This window comes from Hetaerina americana, unplaced genomic scaffold (assembly GCF_022747635.1).
Source record: "Hetaerina americana unplaced genomic scaffold, ioHetAmer1.1.p SCAF_7, whole genome shotgun sequence".
Classification (NCBI taxonomy): Eukaryota; Metazoa; Arthropoda; class Insecta; order Odonata; family Calopterygidae; genus Hetaerina; species Hetaerina americana.
In genome coordinates this window covers 78661075-78671421 of record NW_027287316.1, presented here as the reverse complement: position 1 = coordinate 78671421, position 10347 = coordinate 78661075, and positions in this window count along the sequence as shown.

Sequence of the window (10347 nt, the reverse complement as noted above, 5' to 3'; positions counted from 1 at the left end):
TTGGTGAGTCATTTACTCAAGGCACTAGCCCATCTATGATGAGTATCCCTCAGATTGGAAGGGTTCTTTCACGTCAAATGTCACACTTTGCCTTGAAGGGTTTTGTAATGAACTCAACTGCCAAGAGGTAAGGTGGCAACTCCTTTAAAGTGCCATGTCGTGTTTATGACAAGCTCTGCAATTACCATGAAGTGGGCTGTGGCCTCCTTGGGGGTCCATTGACAGTGGATAGAGATGGAACCATCAAGACTGCCCACAGTTGGTCATACCTTGATAAGTAGCTAGATTTAAAGCTTAACAACTGGTTTTTAGGTGAAGGATGTTGTAGATTTGCATTGATTTCAATTGGGAGCCTCAAATTATGGTGCAGGCACCAGTGAGGGGTGTTAAAACGAACCTTCTACCCGGAGAACCAAAAAATTCAAGGCTTCCCGTCCTCATACACAGTTCAAGGACTGGGGATAACAACACCCCAATTCCAACTAACTTCCCCATATTCATGCACTCTTCTCTTGCAGTTGCATCTTTGTTTGCTCATGTGATATGACATGTTTGATATGCCTGAATGGAAAAAAATCATTCGTCAAACATTCTGTTGTTAGAAAAAAACCTACTTCTATTTGAGATGCATTATGTGTGTTTCAATTGAAGTTAGCCTTCCGCTATTATTCTGTAATGTATGTACATAATTCTATTTGTAACTTGGAAAAGCTTTCTTTCTCTTACATCTGGTGCAATTTTTAACTTCAAGTTATTGATATAAGCTCTTATGGAGTGTTTTTGTGGAGTTAATTGTGAAATTTTCACTTTGTGTATGAAGAGTTATGAAATAAGAGCTGAATGCCATGTCATGGCAAAGAAGAAAAGCACATTTAGGACTATTGAAATACACGTTGAGGATTAATGATAGATTTGCATAATTAACAGATTGCCGGTTAGGTTGACAAAGATAATCAGTTTGATGTTTGGTACACCCTAGTAGCATTTCCTTCAATGATGGTCAGAAGCACTATGCTGAATATGCATTACATTATTTTAATAGCGTTACCTAGTTTTTCAATCCATGTCAAATTGATTATGTTTTTGCAAGACTACAAGGAGGAGTCATGGTTATGAATAGAATCCTCCCACCCTTACTTAGATGCCTGTAATTCAGGTCAAGTTTGTGAGACCAAGTTGAAGCGGTGGATAAAAAGATAGAACTTGAATCAAGAGACCTTGACCTTTTAGACCCATCTGTGACTAAAGTTTAAGTTGTGTGGCTGAGAGGAATAACAGCAAATGTATGATTAAACTGTTAAAACGAAAGAAAATGTTCACAAGCATCTAATCTCAACATATGTTATATGGAAAACTTTAAATGGAGGTAATGGACAAAATAAAACTGACTTTGGAGATCATTCAATTGGAGTAATACTTTATTTTTTATTGAAGAGTTTTGTATGGGACCTAGGTGTGAGAAAAAGTGGTTTTTTAATGTGAGAAACTATTCAACAATCATTTTGCATGCATGGAAGTATTTTTATTCATTTGGTTGTGGTGTGAACCTTCTGCCTGGTGTGTGACATCTTGACTATCCGATATATGTAACCAATGAATAGCTTCCCTTGGTTCTAATTTGTAGGGGGAACTTGTGACTCTCTCAGGATCCGAGGAATGAAAATTTCAGGAAAGAGAATCCAATGAATGAAATCAAATGTAACAAATGTTTCAAATTCGACCAGCATGCTAAAGTTATTAGGGTCGAAATTTGTGTTAAAAAAAGTGGACAGCCTATTATTTACTTGACGGATTCAAATTGAACAGATGACACTTTGATACTTCCTATGTTGAATTTTGTCAGCTGCCGGGGAATTAAATTAAGTTAGGTTGCAAATAAGGTGGCATTGCATGAGTAGTGTAGAAGTCAACTAGGTAAAAACTGCTCTGTCGTATGATTTCTTTGATTGAATTATTATGACAATAAGGGCATGGCAGTCCTGAGGGTAGAGTGCTGGACTGGAGGGACTGGGTTTGATGCCTCTGGGCACCCTCAGGTTCACCCAAGCTGTTTGATTTTTTGGGTGCCAGAACTTCCTGGGAAATCAAGGGGCATAAGAAAAAGAGCTGGCTCCTTACTAGGCATTGAGCTTATATTCATGACCGTTGGAAGATTAAATGAGTTTTCAGTACTCTTAAATACCATATTATCTAATAGTTGTTGCATATTGGATATTTTCGACTAAGGTGCATCACCTTATCCTGCATAAGGCAAAGATTAATATTAATCACAATTACTTTATGTAGTATTTACATTTTCATGAGTTAGTAATGTCTAATGCATTTGTTTTATGTATAAGAATACATTATCTTATTCTGAATGAATAGTGAATTCAATGGATCTTTCAAAACCTAAGTGTCATTAATCATTTGCGCTTGAAATGTGGTTATAATTAAGAGTTGTATGCTTTCTATTTTCTTTTTTCTATTATCAATGACAAAAGATTTTCAGTTTTAAAAGAGGATTTGCCATTTATTTCGTGAGAAGAAAAAAGTCAGTTCTAGTGCTTTAAAAAATAAAATCAAGAGAAAGGAAAGTGCCCTGTGTGGCATTTACTTAATGGATCCTATTTCTGAGCTTATCCTCTTGATGGGGAAAGGAGGAATGAAGTGAGATGGGAATTTTTGAAATATCTAAAAGTTAATTTGTTGATGGATATCAAGGGAAGGCTTGTGGGAATTGAAAAACTTCCTGTTGTCTTCCTGTAGGGCTATTCACACCCTTCCTTCCTGTATAGTGTGGAAAAATTGCAGGTTATCTTGAAAGTTGTATACTGTGTTGTCAACCAATTGCTCCAATCTCTTTACCCAGTGAATGGAGTTGTCATTTTAAGTAGTATCTTGCTGTGTGGAAGTAGCGTTTGGTTGTTCCCAGACCATATCCTAAATGGTTTCCCTAAACAGCAGAGCTCACATTTCCTCAGCAGTCTAAAAGGGCACATCATCTAGGGATGATGTGCAATCCCTTTCAACCCTCTCCCTAATCCCTCCATTGTCCACCTCCTCCCTCCACCATGGATTCCCTCCTACCCATTGAAGTGGCATCACAATGCAGTCTCCCTCATAATAAGTAAATAGGAAATCCTTTGTCAGTTTGACAGCTAATTCTTCTTGCAGGCACAAGAGCATCTGCAATGTGATTTACTCATGCTAGTTGCTGATATTTGATATAAATGAAAGATGATGGAAATCTACATATTCAACAATTCAGTCTCTTCACTGATGAAGACCATCGATTGGCAAAAATAATGGTTCCAAAGAAACTGCGGTAGATGCCACCACGGTAACTTTTAACGGTGTCATCCGCTAATATGCATTTCAATGTAATAATTTCAGAGTGTAAAAATCATTTGCCTTGACCAGGATTCGATCCTGGAACCCTCGATGTCTGGTTGAGTGCTTTAGCTAGTTAAGCTATCGAGGCTTCATTTTAAACTATGAAATTTTGGGGGCTTTTAAAGGAACAAGATGTTGTGACCATATACCATACATACAATGTCACAGGCATCCGTAGTTTTGTGCGAAAAATAATGGTGTTTTAGCATTGCTTGGATATTCACAGATTTACTGAGGATTCGCTTCCAATTGTATAATTTGTAAGGTGCTTGCATGTATGGACCACTCTCAGAAGGAAAACTAAATCAATGCCCAACCTGGAAAAAGCAGGACTTGCATAATAATTCCTTAAAAAATATTCCCTAAGGCATAATCAAAATGATTACCATTCTGTGGCAAAGTAAAATATTCAGTGTCATGGCAGGCTAATGTGGTGGTAGTTTATGGTGATTTTGTTCATTTGGTTCTCTGGATACTTTTATTCAAAACCCTACCTCCACAAGGAGAATGATCATGATGTGGCAAAAGCCTTCTACTTGGTGTTGAATCCTATTTGGAGGAGGCATACCTTCTTCATTCACTCCTCTCGCCTCTGTTCTCACCAATGTTTAATATTTTGTCACGCTTTCCTCATTCGTCATCCTCTCTGTCCAACTAACATGTTCCAGTTCTCCTAAAATTCACATTTCTTAAGCCTCCAATACATAAATTTATTTCCCAAACTGGTTTCTCAATCACAATATTTTTCATTTACTTCACAATAAGGAGACCTGATTATTATTGTTCTCTAAAAGCATCTTGACCTGATGCAATTTTCCTCCTAATGGCTTTGATAATTGATACATTTTCAATCAAAATGTTGATTGAATAAGAAAATTAATTCACCTGCACTTTCTATTTGTTTACCATTGCATGCTATTTATTTAGATTCTCATTTTCCTTATTTTTATAACGGTATTTCTTAATGGAGTATTAAACTCAATACATTGGTTAAAGAATTCCACTGGCTTCTTCCGTCTATCTCATTGGCTGAATGTAATATATGTCAGTCATGAAACTCACAAAACTAAGGCACTGGATGCTAAGTGTTGATTTACTTTGGAATGACTGTAACTGTAGCATGTAATATATATGCTCACTACATTAATTCATATTTTAATTCTATTCTGAACCTTTAATTCTTTAAACTGTTTTCTCATTCACATTTTTTTTATATATGAATTTTACTTCCATTTCATATATTACAGTTGCCGACCAAGTGTTTGCTATCACATATTAGTGAAATAAGTGAATTTTATTTATACTCATCTTAGGATATTCATAAAAAATTCAGTATTGAGCTGGTGTCCAGGGTTGGTAGTTTTATTAATATGGTATTCAACAGTAGTTATTTTTTTTAAATCATCGCCATTGGCTTACTAGATGCATACATACTTGGGCATGATCTTCGTGTCCTAAATTTGTCAGAATCGTCTGTTTATTTGATATACCTTGCTAATATAATAAATTTTTTACGGTCTAGGATTTTGTTGGTGAAAGATTAAAATGGCAACTCTCATTTTAAGTTTCCTAAGTGTATGTGTGACTGTCTGAACAAAAGACTTAAGACCATGCTGCTTCGTTTGAAGTTTTTATTTGGCATTTTATAATTAGTTATAATCACAGATGCAGCCAAAAATCTGAGGTGTGTGGTCAGTTATATACTCTTACGCAAATAATTCTTGTAAAATGAATTTAAAAAATGTGTCTCAGGATTCTGATTAAATAGGGTGTTATGATTTTTGATGTGACAGCAATTAAGTAGCTAGGTCTACATTTAAAACACAAGGAAGGATGATGTTAGAAAATAATTAAATGATTGTTTTTCAAAATTACATTTGATGAATATCATCAAATGTCATGGTTTTTGCTATGCATTGCAAAAGTTAGAAATAACATAATGAAAAGTAGTGAATGCATTCATTCCCATTGTCCGATTAATATTTCGTGGATAAGTTGAAAAAAATTAAAATTAGTCATGTTTATTCTAAGATTCTTCCTCTAATGTAAGCAATATAAAATCATTTATATTTTTCTTAACGCTAATACTTCACCTATCTTTCATACATATCACATTATTATTCTAGAAGATTTTGATTTAATTAGACTTTCCAAATAACATTTCAATCTCAAATTTGTTTGGTTCGGGAATTTAATAGTCACCTTCCCTATAACTGAAAAAATCTGCCCTCCAAATAATGTTTTCCTTTGGAAATACAACAGCATGCACGTGAAAAATTACCATGGGTTTGAAAATACATATTGGTCATTAAATGGTCGTTTTTCATTATGATTTTTTATTAATAACATTTATGACTCTTTATGTACAATACGTGATTTATTGGCCCACTTTGAGTTGTAGTCTTTTCATGTAACTGATAGACAAAATAATATTCAGTTACTTTTTCTGATATGATCTCTATCATTATTATATTCGAGTATTTTAGTATCTATATAGTTAATTTATTCGGTCAAGCGCATTAATACCAACAATCGACGCGCCATCTTTTGAACTATTGGGACGAAGGCATCTGGCTTATGTGTTCTCTGTACGTATTTATAATTACTAATCTTTTTGGAAAATTTCGCATTAATATCCCCCTTAATCATCATTGATACACCACAAAATAGCTCGATGATTACTTTTCTCTCGTGAATGCAATTGGCACGGAAGGAAATCCTCACCGATTCGCTTGTAAATCAATTATAAAGGAGCTTTGCGCAATCATAATATTCAATGGAGCTGAGGTGTTGAACCACAATGCAAGCAAATAATGATGGCCAAATAGGAAAGGATACCTATGAAGGTTATTTAAAGAATTCAATGCAGTGTGTGGAAAATCACGAAAAAAATGGTAGGTACTCGTAAGGGAAATTGAGAAAATGAATAAATTCTGGAATGGAACCATATTTACATAGGCTACTTTTGGTAAAAAAATAATATAGAACCATTTTGTAGCTAAAAATTTGATTGAATATGCTGAAGCATTCGATGAACAGTTGAGGGATGACTTCATGTTCTAATCCTTTGTCAAGTCATTAAACATTTCATGGGAAAGTTAAAATGATTGATTCAGATTTTGAGGAGGTATACCACTTAATCCTTAAACTAGTGGTTACCAACCTTATCAACCTCTGAAATCTCTCACACTCTTGGGACCTGTGAATGTGGATAGCATGTCTTTTTCTGAATAGGTGCAGACATGAATACAATACGTTTCATAAGTGTATCATTTTGTTAATATTAAATAGTACAGTATTTTCCCATCGATAATGCGTACCTTACGTATAACGTGCACCCAGAAATATGTAGTTATCATGAATTTGTATAGATACCGGGCGCCCAGGGCTTTATTGTTATCTTGAACGTGTATAGATGCTACGCATCTGTACATACATATATATATATATATATATATATATATATATATATATATATATATATATATATAGTGCAATACACAGTAACACATAATATAGAAACACAAAAAAAGAGAACACTCACACGTATTTTCTTGATATTTCGACGGAAACAATCCGTCTTCCTCTGAAGATGTAGAACTTCGACATCTTCAGAGGAAGACGGATTGTTTCCGTCGAAATATCAAGAAAATACGTGTGAGTGTTCTCTTTTTTTGTGTTTCTATATTATGTGTTACTGTGTATTGCACTATTCGGCACTTCCGTGTTACGTCTATGAAAGCACATATATATATATATATATATATATGGGAAGGCACAATAGAGCACAAATAGAATAGCAACATTTAAAAGGACACTCATACGGTAAATTGTTCGAGCTTACGGCCCTCTCAGAGGCCTTCTTCAAGTGAGACTGAAAATATGCTGTTGCTCTGGAGAGGGGAAAAAGGTATGGGCAGGGAGGGGAGGTGTGGAGGGAATGCTGGGAGGGGAATTAAAGATGGCAGTTATATATAACACTTTTTGAAAGTCTCACGGACGTGAATAATAATGTATAACACTTAGCACTAGTGGACACAGACAGAAACACACAAAAAAGAGACTCACTATTTTTCGAATTTTCGGTGGTCGTTGCCACCTTTATCAAGGAAGAGAGGGACAGAACTGAAGGGAATACGGCAAATCCCCAAAGACCCAAACCCCACACTTCAGAAGGAACTTATTGAATTTCTCGTGTCCAACGGGCCAAATGAGGGTCTATCTCCTTCAGACCTGGACCTCCTCTCCCCTCCCCACCCTCGCACCCCTCATTTCTATATCCTTCCAAAGATTCACAAGCCTGGGAATCCCGGTTATCCGATTTTATCCTCCCGTCACTCCCCAACTGAGAGAATCTCTGCATTTGTAGACCACTATCTCCAACCGATAGTCCATTCCCTACCGTCACACACCAAAGATTCTTACCATTTCCTGGAAAGGCTAAAATCAACCTCCCTCCCTCCAGATACTGAGATTATTATGGCCACCATAGATGCAACATCCCTATACACATCGATTCCCCACTCAGAAGGTCTCTCCGCTCTCAAACATTACCTCTCCCAATGCCCTGAGCCACACATACCCAGCACAGATTTTCTCCTTAGTCTTTCCGAGTTCATCCTCACCTGCAACTCCTTTTCCTTTAATGACAAATTCTTCTTACAAATCAAGGGCTGCGCCATGGGTAGCAGGTTCAGCCCTTCCTATGCAAACCTCTTTCTTGGTCTTGCAGAGAAGAAATTCCTGTCAAAACAACCACTGAAACCTCTATTGTGGCTCAGATACATCGATGATATCTTCCTCCTCTGGCCACATGGTACCGATTCCCTGAAAGCTTTCATTTCCGACCTCAATGCTTCATCCTCTGTCTCCTTCAGTTCTACAGTTTCCTCCTCCCAAATCACCTTCCTGGATGTAAATGTTACATTAAGAAACCAAACATTTCACACCTCTGTACATATTAAACCCACAAACAAACAGCAATACTTACACTACAATAGTTGCCACCAATATCACACAAAACGCTCCATTCCTTACTCCCTATCCATAAGAGGACACAGAATTTGCAGTGACCCTGATTCCCTTGATTATTTCCTTTCAAGTCTACACTGTTCCCTCCTCAAAAGAGGTTATCCCGAATCCCTCCTGAGCAAAAGAATCCGAAAACATGCGTACACTCCCAAACCTTCCTCCACCGCGGAACCCCACCCTCTCTCAATTTGCACAACATACTTCCCGGGCATAGAATCTATACGATCAATCCTGAAAGACCTCTACCCTATCCTAAAAAATCATAATACCACCGCCAACCTTTTTCCCAAATGCCCCTCAGTTACTTTCAAACGCCCCGCCAACCTATCCGATCTCCTCAAATCAACAAATCCACTCCTCAAATCCCCAACCCGTCCTAAAACCACTCCAACGCCATGCAATAAACCCAGATGCAAAACATGCCCTATTTTCAAAACCAAAACACCAACCCTCTCCCACCCGTTTTTTAACTCTCTCCCACCAATTCCCTCCTCTACTTGCACATCTAGCAATGTAGTGTACCTTCTGAAGTGCCAACTTTGCCCTGCCTAATATATAGCGCAGACCACCACACCCCTCAATATCAGAATCAACAACCACCGAGCCTCATGCAAAAACTCTTCCTTAATTGATATGCTCCCTATCCCCAAACACGCCTCCGAACACAACACTCCCGTTGATAAATGCTATAGTGTATCCATCATAGCATCCCTCCCACCCTCTGATCCTCCTCTGAAACTGAAAACATTAGAGCAATCCTTTATCTGGCTCTTGGAGTCCTGGAACTGGCCAGGAATCAATATTAGGCACTAATTACCCTGCTCTAATTATATTTTCATCCCCCTTCCACCCCCATCACCTTCTACATTTTCCCCACCCTTCTAACGCTGCCCCTTCAACCCGTCCCTTCGGAATTCTCTCCACACTTTCCCCTTCCATCCATCGCTCCAGCCCTCGTATTCCCTTCAGTTCTGTCCCTCTCTTCCTTGATAAAGGTGGCAACGACCACCGAAAATTCGAAACTTAGTGAGTCTCTTTTTTGTGTGTTTCTGTGTTTTTGTCTGTGTCCACTAGTGCTAAGTGTTATACATTATATATATATATATATATATATATATATATATATATATATATATATATATATATATATATATATATATATATATATATATATATATATATATATATATACATATATATATATATATGTATAGGAACTGGCCCCCCTACCCTGATGTGTGAATTTTCACATGCCGTATAGGGCTTAGTACTTGGGTGATCTCTACCATCATCTACTAAACCGACCTTCGGGTTGATTACTGTGTTTATGGTTTTTTTAATATATATATATATATATATATATATATATATATATATATATATATATATATATGCGCGTAAAAATTGTAAATAGTGTGTGTAAAAATACGTCTATGTTTGGATTTTTTCATTTTTCATTTCATAACGCGCATCGTCATTTTTTCGATCATCTGAACATTTTTATATCGATAACGCGCGCGATATTGATGGGAAAATACAGTAATTACATTTTTTGAACCATAGAAAATTATTTACGCTTAATTTTTGTTTTGCAGCAAAATTATTAGTTTGTGTTTGCTACTACTTCAAAAAATAACTTGAAATTTCTTTGTGTTCTAAAATAATTTTCTGAATGAGTTTTAATTGATGACTGCTGCCACAGTAAATGTCTCAAATATTACTAAAAGTTGTGAGTTACATTAGTTTTTGATCAAAAGGCTTTAGCGTTTGGAGAAATGTTTTCTTCCATTGATAGAAGACCCCCTTGCATTTCAGTATCTTTCCTTATCTTCTTTATTGTCTTCAAATATACAAACAAAATATTTTCCTTCTCTATTTTGAGACCGAAAGGTTTTAATTTGAGGTTAACATCTGTGTTGTAATGGGCAAAAAATATAACTC